This window comes from Vulpes vulpes, chromosome 8 (assembly GCF_048418805.1).
Source record: "Vulpes vulpes isolate BD-2025 chromosome 8, VulVul3, whole genome shotgun sequence".
NCBI classification, from domain to species: domain Eukaryota; kingdom Metazoa; phylum Chordata; class Mammalia; order Carnivora; family Canidae; genus Vulpes; species Vulpes vulpes.
In genome coordinates, this window is record NC_132787.1 from 111472437 (window position 1) to 111480160 (window position 7724).

General features: G+C 47.3%; 1 pseudogene; it reads left to right on the plus strand.

The window, feature by feature from the left end:
• The first annotated feature begins 4941 nt into the window (after nt 1-4941).
• Nucleotides 4942-5805, plus strand: LOC112927701 (cyanocobalamin reductase / alkylcobalamin dealkylase pseudogene; annotated as a pseudogene).
• The last annotated feature ends 1919 nt before the right edge of the window (nt 5806-7724 follow it).

Below are 7724 nucleotides of genomic sequence, written 5' to 3' on the forward strand. Positions count from 1 at the left end.
GTGACCCTGTGACCCCGTGACACGTGAGTGACCGTGTTTCCCGAGGGGCCACGGCTGCCACCAGCCAGTGTGAGGGTGGGGACCCAGGTCTGGAGGCCTCATCCTTGGGGTCCCAGCGGCAGCACCCGCGTCACCCGGGAGCCTGGGAAAGCGCAGGTTCAGACCCGGCCGGGCCTCCCGGGTCACAGGAGCCACCAACCCGCATTCATGTTGGGACTCCAGCCTCCCTGCCGTGTCGCTGCCCTCGCTTCCCCAAGCCCCCAGTGTCTCCTGTCCTCACTCAGCGGGAATGGCCATTCCCTGGGGCGGGTGACGCCCCAAGCCCCGCGGTCCAGGGGCAGCTCCGTCTCGCAGCGCTCCCCGGGAACACCAGCGCTGGCATGACCTTGCCTTTGACCCGCTTCTGGGAGCCTCAGACTCTCCGTCCTGGGAAGACGGTCCGTGAACCAGGGAGACCCTGTGACGGTGACTGAAACATGACCCACGAGGCTGGAAGGCTTGAAAAGTGGTGCCGGCTGCTAAAGAAAGTGCCATGTTTCTTCGGGTCCGCTGCTGACCCACGTGCGCGTACGACACCGTGCACACCGCGCTGGACAGACGGCGCAGAGGAGTGACCCAGGCCACACAGGTGCAGGGACCAGGTGTGCTCTCCAAGCTCCTCCAGATGCTCCCCTACAGCTGGAATTCTCGCTTTAAATAGTAAGAGAAACACACCATCCAAGAATGGGATCTTAAAGCTCCTTTTGTTCATGAAATAAAGTCCTAGTATAAAAGGAATTGTGGTCATTGGAAAATAATATATGAAATGCAAAGTGATGTTTTCAAAGACAGCGGATTTAAAGTCTTAGCGAAACAGACACAATCCCCTGAATTTTAGCGTTTTGCTGTACTTTTAAACAGGCGACCTCAGTCCCCGGCAGTTGCTGTAAAGAATGGGGCGTATAATGTGTGCTTCGCTCTCGTTGCAGTGAAACCTTATTTATCGTCCCACCTCCTGTGTTCCGCCAGGGGAGGCCCTTCCCGGGAGGTGGCGGAAAGCGCAAACGCTACGAGGAGCGCGGCTCGCATGGGCCCTCGGCCACAGGCTGTCGTCACCGTTAATTAAGCCGGGACGGAGCCCTCGCCTCGCTCTTCCTTCCCGCAAGCCTGAGCGAGACAGAGGCAAGAGCTCGGCATCTAATCCAGTAGGTTCTAAAGATGCTGCTGGAAACAAACGGAAAGGCTCCAAACTGGGAAGTGGGGGGAAATACGATCTTGAGCTGAACCACACTCAGCAGAAAAGAATCAAAATAAGTGAACAGAATTAAGATATTTTGAGGCTGTCAGTGTGAACTACGATGCGGGAGACAATGCGAGCAGGACACTGAGGTCCTACAGCTGGCCCCAGGTCAGCACGGAGGGAGCAGAGGACGTGGACGGAAGGACGGGTGACGGGCCAAGGCCTGGGTGCGGCTCCCTGCCCGGACTCCCTCCCGTGCTGCCCTCCGTCCTCCCCTCGCCTGCCCTCGGCTCGCTCCCTCCTCTCTCCCTGAGGAGTTTTACCCACTGACACGGTCAGCCATGGTCAGCCACGCGAGGACCGGGTGGTTAGGGAGGCTGGTGGGACCTCTTGGCCAGGAAACCTTCACGTTCAGATTTTTTGGCCTTTAAAGCAGATAATGAAGAAATACAGAAATACACACATCAGTGACTGCGTAGATACGGCTCCGTGTACCCAGCCAAGTGGTCCTGGAGATGCAGCCTTACATCCCACCCGAGGCCCCAGGCCCCGCAGGCCTTTCCCACATCTGACATGCCCGCAGCACTGCGTGCGGCTTCCTGGGGGCACACGAGTCTGGAAGCTCCTGAGGCTCAGAGACAGGCCCCCGAAATCCCTGAAGACCCGGGCGCCCGGTGAGCACACCTCCAGTCCTGGTGACGGCCCAGGTGGAGTTCTTCTCTGTCTGGTGATGTGATTGGCAAACACCCTTTTAAAGGTCACATTGGCAGGCGGGAAATGGGAGCTGTGAAGGGTGCAAGGGCTGCATCAGGACGTGGGCTGAGGGTCCTTGGCTCCCGCCCCTCACAAACGGCTCAGGGACCTTGTCTGCACCCACACTGTGCTCACCTTTGCATTCATGCGTTTAGTCAGTCAGCAAACACCGGCTGGACACCTCTCAAGCAGCAAGTACTTGACAGAGAGATGGGTGAGAAAATAGGTTTCCTGCCCCCTGAGCAGACCTGCTCAATGAAGGACCTAAAGGAAGAAACAGACGACGAAGCCGGACACTTCTGATGCTGACAACAGCGTGGAAAACAGCCCGGCCTCGATGCAGAGGCTCCCGAGACAGGGTGGGAGCAGGGACGATGAGGAAGCCCGGAGCGGGAGGGCCACGCGGAAGGTGTGCCCCGCAGGCGACCCCGGGCAGAACCGTAGTCACCAGGCTGCACGGCTTTCGATGAAGCTGGAGAGGAGGGCGAAGGGTGGTCCGGGGCCCCCAGGAAGTGGATTGGGGTGCATTGGAGGGGGCCCACGGGGAGCAGGGACCTCACAAGGCAACCTCTGTTGCCAAGGGTCACTGCATCCAGAGCAGACTGTGGGGCAGCACCAGACCCGGAGCCGCCGGCGCAGAGCGCTCGTAGCACCACCTGCCAAACGTGGGGGCCACGTAGGAGCTGCAGAGTCACCGGATATGTTAGAAAAGGAGGGAAAAAAAAGAAAAGGAGGAAGGCTGAACATTAAGTCATCATCTCAAGAAGTTAGAAAAATATCAACCAGATAAGAGGGGTAATTAGTGAAATAGAAACCTCATGCGATAGAAAGCCTAAAGCCAAAGAATAGATCTATAAAAACACTATTAATATTGACAAGTCTCTACAGAGCCTACAGAAGCCAATTCAGAGTTGCCAATATCAAGAATAAAAAGGACATCTAATTATATAAACTGCAGATTAAACAAAATCTAATAAAATAATACTATTAACAAAGTGTTGCAATAAATTAATATTTCTTAGACAAGTATGACTTACTAAAATGGACCTACCAATTTCCCATCAAAACAGCACTTTGGGACTTATTACCTTTGGAGAATGTTTGGATACATGTCAACATTTCAAAAATGGTCACTAAAAAGAGAATAGGAAATCAACAAATAGCTTTGTAATTACAAAGAGCGAAAAATATGAAATGAATCAATCGATTCAAAAGCAGTTAGGAGAGTAGGAAATAGAAAACTATCAATACCTGGGTCACATAGCCACGAGACAAGGTGGTTGTACGTGCAAATACATCTCCCATCAAAGTACGTGCACACAGATGAAACGTGCAAGGTCAGATTCAAGTGGTTGTTCAGCCAAATACAAAAAAGATAAAGATAAAATATATACAAAAAAACAAAATAAAACAAACCTTCCCCCCAAAAAAACAAAAAGGATACAGATAGTCAAATTCACCTATAAGAGACTCATCAAAAAACATTTTTTAAGGCATTTAAAAAATATTCCCTCATATTTATTCTCTAAATAGTTTGTAAAAGTTTAGGATTATCCCTACTTCAATGCATTGATGTGATTCATATAAAACCTTTGAGCCTGTTAGTATTTTTGTAAGGAGGCTTTAAACCAGTTCTTTAATTAGTTTAATGGCATATGCATTTCATTATATTCTTAAATCATTATTTTTCAGCCTTTAAAAAAAGTATCTGTGCTGTGAGCACCAATGGCCATAAATTGTCCTCTGTACACTGGTTTCCCTGTCTCAAAAAGTTTAATACGTAGTATTTTTGTTAGTCATCTGCACATATTTCCTAACTTTCTTTGGTATTTCTTTCATCCGTGAGTGATATATGTATTTAATTTACTTTATAAACCTATGCCATTGTATGTTAAAATGACATTCGACTTCTTATTTCTAACAACGGTGCCATGGTCAGGAAAGTTCTATTTCTTACACTGAATTATTGTAATGACCTCAGCTTGTTTACGGCTGGTACGTGGTCAGTTCTTAAATGTTCTGCATGTGCTTGAGGAAAATATACTCAAGTCTTGGGTGTGGATTTTTATATCTGTTGAGTTAAGATTGTTAATTTTGTTGCTCAAGGCATCTGTAGCAAACCATAGACACTACGTACACAACAAAGCAAAAACAACGTATCAAGACAAATTTAGGATATCCCAGAAAGGACTAGATGGTTTTAATATTACAAATATATTAATGTGATGAGAAATTGCTATCAAGCTAAACATAAAAACCACATGGGCTTCCTACTAGATATAGAAAAAACAGCATTTGAGCAAATTAAACACCCATTTATGATTTTTTAAAAAAATAACTCTTAGGAAACCAAAAGAACTAAACATTTTATAAAAGTCGTGAAGGCTATTTACCAGAAAATGGAGTAAGCATCATACTTGGTTTGAAGACAGCCAGAGATAGAGATGGCCACTAATAGCACTTCTACTCAACATCACACTTTGAGTGATAATCCATCATTCTGTAAACTAAAAGATAACAAAAAGCTATAAAGACTAAAAAAAAAAAAAAAAAAAAAGGAAAAAGCTCTATTTTTATTTGAGGATGATTGCTTATTTAGCAAAACCAAGAGAATATAATGAGGAAAACTATCACTTTTTATTAAACAAAATTAAAGAATAATCAATGAACCTACATACCATATTCATGGACAGGCACACTCATTATCAGAAAGATGTCACCCACTCCCTGATGACTCTATAAATTCTCGGTAGTTCTAGTGAAAATCTCAACAGGTTCTTACATGGATCTTGAAAATGTTATTTCAAAATTTATGTAAACAGGCAATTTTGGAAAAAAAATGGCATGATGACTTTTCCAAAAATGTGTATGTATATATATTAGAAAGGTAAAAAATTAAATTAATTAATTAAAAAAAAAAAAGGTGTAGGGAGCTCACGTGGTCTAAAAAGAATTAGCGTGCGTGTGCTATGGAGCCACAAGTCGCAGAACTGAAGCAGAAGATCGAGGACACGTTGTGCCCTTTTGGCTTCGAGGTTTCCCCCTTTCGGGTGGCATGGTATAATGCACTCTTGCCTCCAGCCTTCCACCTACCCCTGCCAGGACCTACCCTGGCCTTTCTGGTGCTCGGCACACCTGCCACGTTTGGCCGAGCCTTCACACCCTTCCTTCAGAGCTGCCACCTCCGACAACTGACTGACCCGTGGACCAGTGCGTGGCCTACCACCTGGGCCGCGCTAGAGAGAACCTCCCGGAGTTGAAATAGGAGTCATCGCTGACTACGGGGTACGCCCTAATCGGCACCCCAAGATTCTGGCCCAGACTGCAGCCCATGTGGCAGGAGCTGCTGACTACTACCAACGAGAGGATGTGGAGGCTGACCCCTGGGGGACCCAGGAGTGTGCATACACCCCAGATATGGGGGCTGGTGTGCCACCAGAGGAGTGATGCTGCTGCCGGGAATAGAGGTGCCAGATCTGCCACCCACGAAGCCCCTGGACTGTGTACCTAATTGCTGATTGAATCACCCTCCTTGAAGGCTTTACTTTCCATGGGCGTGATTGGACATACCGGGAAGCCGTGACTCCACAGGAGCGCTACTCGGAAGAGCAGAGGCCTACTTTTCTCCTCCTCCTGCCCAACGCTTAGCCTTCTTGGGCTTGGCCCAGCCTTCAAAGGATACCAGCCCTCCATCTCCTGAGCTACCTTTTACCACATTCAGACCCCAAAAGCCCCAGAATGCCAGCAGAGCCCGGGGCTGGGTCAGCCCCAGTGTCTCCCCACCTGCGTCCCCTGGCCCTTGATATCCTTCCTCCCCTGGGATCCCTATTTATAAGTGGTACTTGCTGGGACTCATTTTGCTTTTTGGCAAAGCAAGAGACTTTATTTTGATACAGTCTTTATTCTTGATAGAAGAATTATAGTGGAGATCTTGATAGAATTATAGTAGAGATCTTCAACGAAGATAAGGCTCAGAGAACTTAATCAAAACAAAGGCAAGACAGATTCAGAATTCCCCCCTGGTTTGAAACATGGGATTCCTGTTACTATTTCTCTGTTCTGCTCCAATAGGCTACTTGTTACAGAACCTTTATAAAGGGTCATCATGCCCTAGTGACCCCTGCCTCAGAGGCTTGTTGTGGGGACTGGATAAACGCCTGCCCCTATCTGTTTCAGAACACACTTCTGAAAAAAAAGAAAAAAGAAAGAATTAGCTTCTACAGAATGGGTAATGTCGATAAAATAATACAAAAATGCTGAAACCCAATATAGTGGGCAAAACACACAAGAAGTCTGTTCACAGAAGAGAAATCCTCAATGATCATCATAAGTATATTGAAAAATACGGGAAACCATGCCAGTAATCCGGGTGGTACAAATGAAAGTCCAGTGAGATGCCATCAGACGCTCATCAGGTGGTTAACAACGTGCAGGTCCCAAAATACCACATCTGAGGTCACGTGAGACCCCAAGCCTGGATGTGCGACGTGCCAGGGGCTCATCCCCCTGCAGTGGCCCCTTAAAAACTGAGTTCAGGGGGAGATTTGTACGTGTAGTGATTCTCCTCCTGCCTCTGCACCCTGGGGATCCATCACCCGTGTCCCAAGGAGACCTACAACCATCTTTACGGCCACTTTATTTGTAAGAGAGAAACACTGGAAATGTCAGTGACCGTTACAGGATAATGGAAAACTACATCGCATTAGATCATTGCAGAAAGTCGTAATATCTGATTTCCAGTTAGGTGGTGCCCTTTCTTAAAGAAACGAAGTTATCTTAATTGGATTCCTCATGATTTCAAGATATCGAATTATCATAATTTCGAATTCTGTTCCTAATAAAACTATTTGTTTCAAGCTTTTTCCTCTTAAATAAAGGGACTTTCTGTTCTCTCCCCTCCTCCCCAGCCCCGTCTCTCTCTCTCTCTCTCACACACACACACACATTCTATCCTTATAAAATGAAGAAGAGAGAAAATGTTAGCCCCTTAAAATGCAGGCTGCCTACTTGGAGATAATATCAGGGGATTTGCAAATCGGTGTTCGTGATCCTGGACCTGCTGGTTCAACAGGTTTGTTGGCATAAATTCTTCATGGAAGGAGCCTGGACATCCAAGCGACGTCCCCTCGACATTAAACTGTGTGATTCCCATCTTCATGGGTCACGTCTTCTTCCACAATAAAGGGCTTTCTCCACTCCCTAGTCGGGAAAACAAAAGATGTAAAAACCCTTCAGGCAAACCCCCTGCGCCTCGCCCTGAGTCCCCTCGCCAGCTTCCACACCCAGGTGGTTCCCCTCCTGCACTTTTCTCCTAAGCATCGCATGTTTTTCTCTTTTGTCAGGTTTTACTGATTTGTACCGATATGGTTTGTGCTCATTCTCTAGCTAGCATTTCTCCACATCTTAGAGTCGATGTAGTGCTGTTCCAATTATACGGCATCTTTAAAAAAAAACAAACAAACACCTTTTTTTTTTTTTTTTACGTACCTGCTTTTAGTGGGAGCATCCCGAATGGGCTGATGATAAATATGGTTTTAATTATCCGTATAAATATTATTTTGTGTGGTGGCACCTGGACACGTTGTGTTGGATCATTGACGGTCTGTCGTCCTAGGAGCCTGCAAGTTCAGGGGTGCAAGCACTCTGCCCGCCGCTGACTGTGCGGGCCCACGGCAGGGAAGTACGCGCTCGTGACGGAACGGACCCCCTACTACCACGTTAGCACGGGAGCATCGCACGAGCAGCCCTGAAC